At 39.6% G+C, this 8,184-nt stretch overlaps 1 pseudogene; it reads right to left on the bottom strand.

Moving 5' to 3' along the window:
* Positions 1 to 1,530: 1,530 nt before the first annotated feature.
* On the bottom strand, positions 1,531 to 2,544 carry LOC126015998 (Golgi associated RAB2B interactor protein 3-like; annotated as a pseudogene).
* Positions 2,545 to 8,184: the final 5,640 nt, after the last annotated feature.

Genomic DNA, 8,184 nt, shown 5'->3' with positions numbered 1-8,184 from the left:
TTCTTTATTTTTATCATTTTAATTATTTTGGACTACACCTTGTGTTGTTCAGGGGTTACTCCTGACTCTGCACTCAGGAATCACTCCAAGAGATGCTCAAAATCCTTTATGGAGATAAAACCCAGGTTAGCCGTGTGTGAGGCAAGTGCTTGACCCACTGTACTATTGCTTTGGCCACTCTTTTTCCTTTATAAACTTATTTGTTTGTTTGGGGTTACAATCAGCTGTGCTCTGATATTACTCCTGACTCTATGCTGAGGGATCACTCCAGGCTGTGCTCGGGAACTCTAAGAGATGCTGAGGATAGAACCCAGGTCAGCCATGTGCAAAGCAAAGGCCCTTCCCCACTGTCTTCTAGCTCTGGCCCTTACTTTTTTGTTTTTGTTTTTATTTTGTTTTGTTTTGCTTTTGGGTCACAGCCAGCAGTGCTAAGGGGTTACTCCTGGCTCTATGCTCAGAAATCGCTCCTGGCAAGCTCGGGGGACCATGTGGGATGCCGGGATTCGAACCACCATCCTTCTCCGTCGTCTAAAACAAACGCCTTACTGCTGTGCTATCTCTCCGGCCCCACTCTGGCCCTTTCTTACCCTCTTATTAATGTTTTTCTGAGGCTAGGGACTGGACAGAAAGACTTCCAGGAGTAGAGGAGAAAGGTCAAGGACAAATAGAGAACCAGAGCAATAATCCAGTGGGTAAGACATTTGTCTGCATGCACAGACCCAGATTCAATTCCCAGTAACCCTGATAGTCCCAAGTCTGCCAAGAGTCCTAAGTGCAGAGCCAGGATAATCCCTGAGCTCCACCGGGTGTAGCCCAAAAGCCCCTAAAGAAAAAAAAAAGTGAGGGTGGAAGATGCGATGTAGTCTGTAGTCTTTGGGGGATGACTCCGACCCCCAGTCTTGGGAGACCAGAAAGAAAGGCTCTGTTTAACTGGGTTTCTGGCTGCAGTCAAGCTCCTGGCCCAGGGGGACCTACTGACCAACACAAAAGGTGCCTCATACATAGAGGAGGAGGTTTCATTTATTAAAGACAGTTTCGATGCTCCACTGAAGCTGGGTCTCTAATGGCAGCTCTGCCCCAGGCCCGGTCTTGGTTTCAATAACGATGGTCTCCCTGGTCTCAGAGGTCACGATGCCAGAGATTTCTACCTTGTCCTCTTCCTCGGCAGACGACTCCACTGTCATCTCCAGTCACTGCTCCACTCTCTTGGTCACGAAATGCACTCTTTGGTTGAGGAAAGCAGTGTCTTTGAGCCGGACACAGTCCTGAAGTTCTTATAAAAAGAGCTGATCTTGCTGGGCTTCTTGCTCAGCGTACCTGAGCTGCTGGTGGTGGATTGACTGTGACTGGCCACAGCTGTATTCTCCGTAGACGAGGCAATGGCCTAAGAGATGGGATGAGTGCTGCTCAGCTTCTCGGGGGCTGGGGAGGACATGCCAGTCATGGCTGTGGTGTTCTGATTGGCCTTGCCACAGGTGGTCATGGCCACAGCTCCTGTGTTGGCGCCCATTGCGAAAGCCAGGCTCCCAGCTAAGGTGGTCTTTGAGGTGGGGGTCGGGATGGGGGTGGGCACGGTGGGCAGGTTGCCCTCAGAAGTGGTGGGCAGGATGCCCTCGCCCCCTGCATAAGAGAAGAGGTGTTATATCTGAGCGCATACCGGTCCCCTTCGCCTAGCAGCTCCGAGAACATGGTCTTGTCCGAGGTGGTCACGTCGCCTGGTTGGAGAGTAGGGATGCTGCTGCAGCTTTCCATCGAGGGTCAGAACAGGTAGACAAGCTTCTCCCAATAGCTGAAGAGGTCCTCACCCGGGTCTGAGGACGGGCAGAGCTGCAGATAGAACGTGCGGCCTGTGGCAGTTGGAGACGCAACTGCCACTTCCTGCGGCCATGGACTGAGATCTTGACAAACTTCAGGGGCAGGAGGCGGGTGAGTTCCAAGGCTTTGGTGGATTTGTGGCCTCTCCCATGGTTGGGCCAGGTATGGACTCGGACTTGGTGCTCATCGCTTGCCTTGACAGGCGGGGCCAGCAGCATGACATCAGGGAGCGGCAGGATGGGGTTGGTGGAGGCGATGCCCACGGTCACTGTGCGCACCCGGTTGCGCATCTCCATCACTTCCCCCTTCTTGCTGATCTGGATGAAGTGACCGGTAGCTTTGGGCTGTGTAATACGGTAAGCTGTTCTTGGTTCAGCTCCACCAGCCACCGATTGAGTCCCTCAGCTTCCAGAAGCTCGTGGATCTGTCTGTAAAGGCCAGGGCGACTTCTTTCCCAATCTCATGGCAAAGAGGATTGGTCATGGAAGAGATTCAGTGATGCATGTACATTGACTGCAGGCTCTCTCTCAGTTCACTGCAGTATGGTCAGATCTGGAGATCCATTGCTGGCCACTGGAGGGGACTCAGGAGTCCCTAGGAAGAGAAAGTCGGCCACCAGATCCACACAGTCCAGACAGGCTTCTACGTCACCTTCCTGGGCTTCAGCCGTTTAAGAGGCTTCGTTTTCCAGTTATAGCTGGCCTTGCACATGACCAGTCCAGGTTCCATACCCAATATCTCAAAGGGTTCCATGAGCACAGCCAGGAGTGATCCCAGCTAGTAAGCTGCTCTCCTGGCCCCCTTCAAGGCTTTTATAAACATAATATTTAATTAAGTTATTTTTTCTCCAAAACCTTGAAAGCAGTTTTAAAGAAACACTCAGGTCAAATAATAGTAAGTTGTTTTCAATGCGTAAATAAAAAAATTAAAATAAACTAAAGTAAAATTGAGTAAAATTAATATCAGGAAAACATAAACGTGAGGGGAAAAAAACAAAGAAAAGCAATAATTTTAGAAATAAAATATATTAAAAGATGAATAATTTCTAAAGTTAATTTTTAAATCAATGAAATGTCAACCAAAGTACATGGACTATTATAAAGTCATTGATTAATCTAATTAATTTAGAGAGAATGTACATAAAATATGTATAGAAAGGGAGTATGCATAACAAATTAGCAACCAAGTAAAACTCTTGACTTCAGTTTTAATTCTGCTTCAAGAATATGCAACATGATGATTTTGAGTGTTTTACAAATAAATTTAAAAGTAATGAAAGAATTTAATGTCATTCTGGAGAAACTATAAATCACCAAAATTAATTTAAGAAGTAATCTAGGGAAAAAAATTAAATGTGTTTGAGGCTATAATTTCCAAACAATTTCTCTTTGGGCTAAAAGGCTTATTAAAAGGACCAAGAAAACAACAGAAAGTTAACAGGATTATACAAAATAAAAGACAATGAAACTATTACAATTATGTAGAAGATTAAATGTAGAAGATTAAATAGCTCTTCCTTTCGCTAGAAAATTTGAAACTGGAAGAAATATTGTGGTTTATCTTCCTATTTTCTTTAAAGAGATGAAAGAAATCATTTTTCAAAAATTACTTAGAATTTTCTTCATAGAGATTTAATGCACAAAATAATCTCCATCAAATTAATATTTACTTAGACTGTTGCATCTGGTTGTTACATAAAAACAGAGAACTTATTTCCTATTTTATGAAGGTATTTGAAGGATGGTCTAACAATTTTGCAGAACAGGTGATCAGATGCAGATTTTAGGAAAGTGAAAGGTGACCATAGTTTTAAAGGAAGCAATTTTTAGTACTCAAATAAACAAAATAAACACATTCTTTTAAAGACTTCAAAGTATAAACCATCCCTTCACCTATTTGATAAGTACACCATATCTTATAGAGCAAAACCTTAAAAAGTATTTTTTACTGACTCTTGTCTGTTATAGTAAATCATGCAGTGATTTTTATTATATCAACAAATTGAATCTAACAGCATATGATACTATAACACGGAAGGTGGAATTATTTGGGGCAATGCAAAATTTGTTCAATATATTTCATTTTCTAGCTTATTCCCTGTAGACTCCCTATAAACAAAATCAAGGAAAAATAAGCTCCATAAAAGCTTTTGGCAAAGTTTAACATTCATGAGGAAAACCTTTTAAAACATTAAAAATAGCAGTAACTGTATTAATGTGATAAAGGGTTTCCATGCAAACAAACAAACAAACCCAAATCCCTGTAGTCAACACCATATTTTATATTAAAATGTTGATAGCTTTTCCTTTGGGAGTGCAACTGGAAGCATATTTGCTGTTATTTTTGGTATTAGAAAAATACTGTTAGAGGAGAAAAAGCTCTAGAAATGGATAATTTGAGTGACATTTAAGGAAAAAATACAAATTCCTTAAAACAGTTTTTTTAGGAAAGAAAATATCATGGGTGGGGATGAAATAGGTAAAAAATGTTACAGTTACAATGATGGGTATAAGCTATGCCTTTGGTAGGCATAATGCATTATGCTTATATATACATATATACATACATATGCAAGTCAAAGAGAAATGCTGTTTATCTGAAACCTAAATATCATAAAAGAGTTTACTTCAAAAGGTATTATATATTGGAAAGTATATATAAGTCCAAATGGTGAGTAATCTTTTTAATCATATAGCTGCAAGTAACCTAGGATTTGATAAAAAATAACATAAAAATCACTAAGGAAAATTTTTCCTACTTAAAAAATCCATGGCATATTTGGAAGAATAATATATTAAAAATCAATATCTATATATGCAATAGTGATCTATCAAGTACAGATTAACACTTAATTTTTGGTTTTGGGGCCACACCTGGTGACACTCGGGGGATGGTCCTAGCTATACCCTCAGAAATCACGCCTGGCTTGGGGGAACAATATGGGATGCTGAGGATCGAACCCAAGTCCATCCTGGGTCAGCCACGTGCAAGGAAAATGCCCTACCACTGTGCTATCACTAGGGCCCCAATTAATATTTTATTAAGATTATTAAAAACTGTAAAATAAATCAACAATGGTATGCTATTGGACAGTTACTTATGACTGAAAATGATGTAAAAGTCTGAGATGTCAAACAAATCAAGAAGAATGAACAATGGAAATATACAATCAATTTAGGGTCAAGTGTTAATCAACAAAATTTTGGAAACCAGTGTCACACAATTCAGTTGATGATATGCAAACACCACACACAGAAAATGAAGACAAAAGCTCAGATGACCTAATAAATTCCAACCACCTGATTAATCTCTGGGATAAGAAACTTAAAATAGCAATATGGAAGATGTTTGAAGAACTCAAAGAAAGCATAGATTGATCTGAACAGAACACAAGGACAGAAATCAGAAAACTCCAAACTGAAATAACAGATATGAAAAACATGGTAGCTCAACTGAAAACCTCAATGGATGGCCTCGCCAGCAGGGTATCATCAGCTGAGGAATCGAAGTACTGGAAGATGTGATGCAGAAAAACTCAACACAACAGAAAAAATTGGAAAAGAGCCTTAAGACAAACGAACAGGCAATGGAAAAAGTACTCAAGAAATGTGAACAGATGAAAATAGAAGTCTTTGATAAACTCAACAGAAACAACATAAGAATCACTGGAGTCCCAGAGACCCGGGTAGGAGATCTCAGGGAAGAATCAACTTTTAAAGACATCATCAAAGAGATACTCCCAGAGTTAAAGACTACATGCAATCAAATCCTGCATGCCCAAAGAGTACCAGCTAAAAGATATCCAAAGAAAAACACCCCAAGACACATCCTCGTTACAATGATAAATACCACACATAGAGATAGAATACTGAAAGCAGCAAGATCAAAAAGAGAAATTACATTCAAAGGAGCATCTCTAAGACGTACCGCAGTCATGTCACAAGAAACTCTCAAGGCCAGAAGACAGTGGTGGGAAATTGTGACAAGACTGAATGAAATGAATGCCTCACCGAGAATACTGCACCCAGTCCGACCCACATTCAAGTTTGAAGGAAGAATACATAGCTTCATGGATAAACAACAGCTAAGAAATTTCACAGATCATAAACCAGCCTTAAAGGAAAAACTGACAGGTCTACTCTAAGACAAGAGAGACCAACAGACACAGCAAACTTATCTACAAAGATGATATTAAATCCTATGACAATCATCTCCCTCAATGTCAATGGACTAAATTCACCAATTAAAAGACACAGAGCGGCAAAATGGGTCAAAAGATGAATCCAACCTTCTGCTGCCTACAAGAAACACATCTGAATAGTCAGAACAAACATAGACTCAAAATCAAAGGCTGTAGGAAAATCATCCAAGCAAACAATACCCTCATAAAAGCTGGGGTGGCCATATTAATATCTGAAGACACCAACTTTATAAAGTGCTAAGGGACAAGATGGACACTATGTACTAATCAAGGGATATGTGCAACAGGAAGAAATCAGATAAACTTATATGCACCCAATGAGCAAATCATCTAATAAAATTACTGAAAAATCTGAAAGAAGAAATCAATACTAACACAATAATTGTGGGAGACCTCAACACGGCCCTATCAACATTTGATCGGTCAATGAGACTAAAACCCAACAAAAGTATATTAGCTCTGAAAAGAGTAATGGAAGAAAGAGAACTAGTAGATATATATAGGACACTCCATCCCCCAAAAATTGGATACACATTCTTCTCCAATGTGCATGGGTCATTCTCCAGGATAGACTACATGATAACACATAAAACATACCTTCATAAAATCAAGAGGATAGATATCTTGCAGGCTACCTTTGCTGACCACAAGGCTCTGAAATTAGATGTGAAATACAAAGCCACACAGAAGAAAATCTTTAACAATTGGAAATTAAACACCCTGCTATTGAACAACCAGTGGATCCGAGATAAAATCAAAAAGGAAATCAAAACTTTCTTGGAAACAATTGATAATGAAGACCCAAATTGCCAGAATCTATGGGACACAGCAAAAGTGGTCCTGAGAGGAAAATTTATAGTTCTATAAGCACACATCAGGAAGGAAGAAAGGGCATACCTGAATAACTTAATGACGCAGCTCAAAAAATTAGAAAATGACCAACAAAAAGAACCAAAAATAGGGAGACACAAGGAAATAACAAAGCTGAAAGCAGAACTCAATGAAGTGGAAAACCAAAAAACAATCCGAAACATCAACGAAAGCAGAAGTTGTTTCTCTGAAAAAATAAACAAGATTGATAGACCATTGGCAAAACTCACAAAGAAAGAGAGAAAGAAAAATCTGATAACCCGTATTAGAAATGAAAAGGGGGAGATCACGACAGATATTGCAGAGATCCAACGGGTAATCAGAGACTATTTTGAGAAACTTTATGCTACAAAACTTGAGAACCTAGAAGAAATGGAAAACTTCTTAGATCAGGCAAGAAAAAGATATCAAGGGAATCCAATAGGAAAGGAGGAAGTTAAGCTCTCATTGTTTGCAGACGACATGATACTCTACTTAGAAAATCCTAAAGACTCTACCAAAAAAGCTTCTAAAAACAATAGACTGATATAGCAAGGTGGCAGGCTACAAAATCAACCTACAGAAATCAATGGCCTTTTTATACACCAATAATAATAGGGAAGAGAATGAAGTCATGAAGGCAATCCCATTCATATTAGTGCCACACAAACTCAAATATCTTGGAGTCAACTTGACCAAAGACGTGAAGGACCTATATAAAGAAAACTATAAAGCCCTGCTCCAAGAAATAAGAAAGGACACATGGAAATGGAAACACATTCCCTTATCATGGATTGGCAGGTTTAATGTCATTAAAATGGCAATACTCCCCAAAGCATTATACAGATTTAATTCGATCCCCTTAAAAATACCCATGACATTCTACCAAGAAGTGGATCAAACACTTATGAAGTTCATCTGGAAATATAAACACCCTCAAATAGTTAAAGCACTCCTAGGGAATAGGAAAATGGAAGGCATTACTTTCTCCAACTTTAAACTGTACTACAAAGCAATAATCATCAAAACAGCATGGTATTGGAATAAAGACAGACCCTCAGAACAGTGGAATAGGTTTGAGTTCTCAGAAATTTTCCCCCAGACATACTAATTTTTGACAAAGAAGAAAAAAATCCTAAGTGGAGCAGGAAAAACCTTTTCAACAAGTGGTGCTGGCAGAACTGGTTAGCCACTTACAAAAAAGCGAACATAAACCCCCAGTTAACATCATGTACGAAGGTAAAATCCAAATAGATTAAAGACCTTGATATGAGACCTAATACCATGAGGTATGTAGAACATTATGTTGGTAAAAACAC

Source organism: Suncus etruscus, chromosome 8, assembly GCF_024139225.1.
Source record: "Suncus etruscus isolate mSunEtr1 chromosome 8, mSunEtr1.pri.cur, whole genome shotgun sequence".
Taxonomy (NCBI): domain Eukaryota; kingdom Metazoa; phylum Chordata; class Mammalia; order Eulipotyphla; family Soricidae; genus Suncus; species Suncus etruscus.
This window is presented reverse-complemented; position numbering and strand designations above follow the sequence as displayed.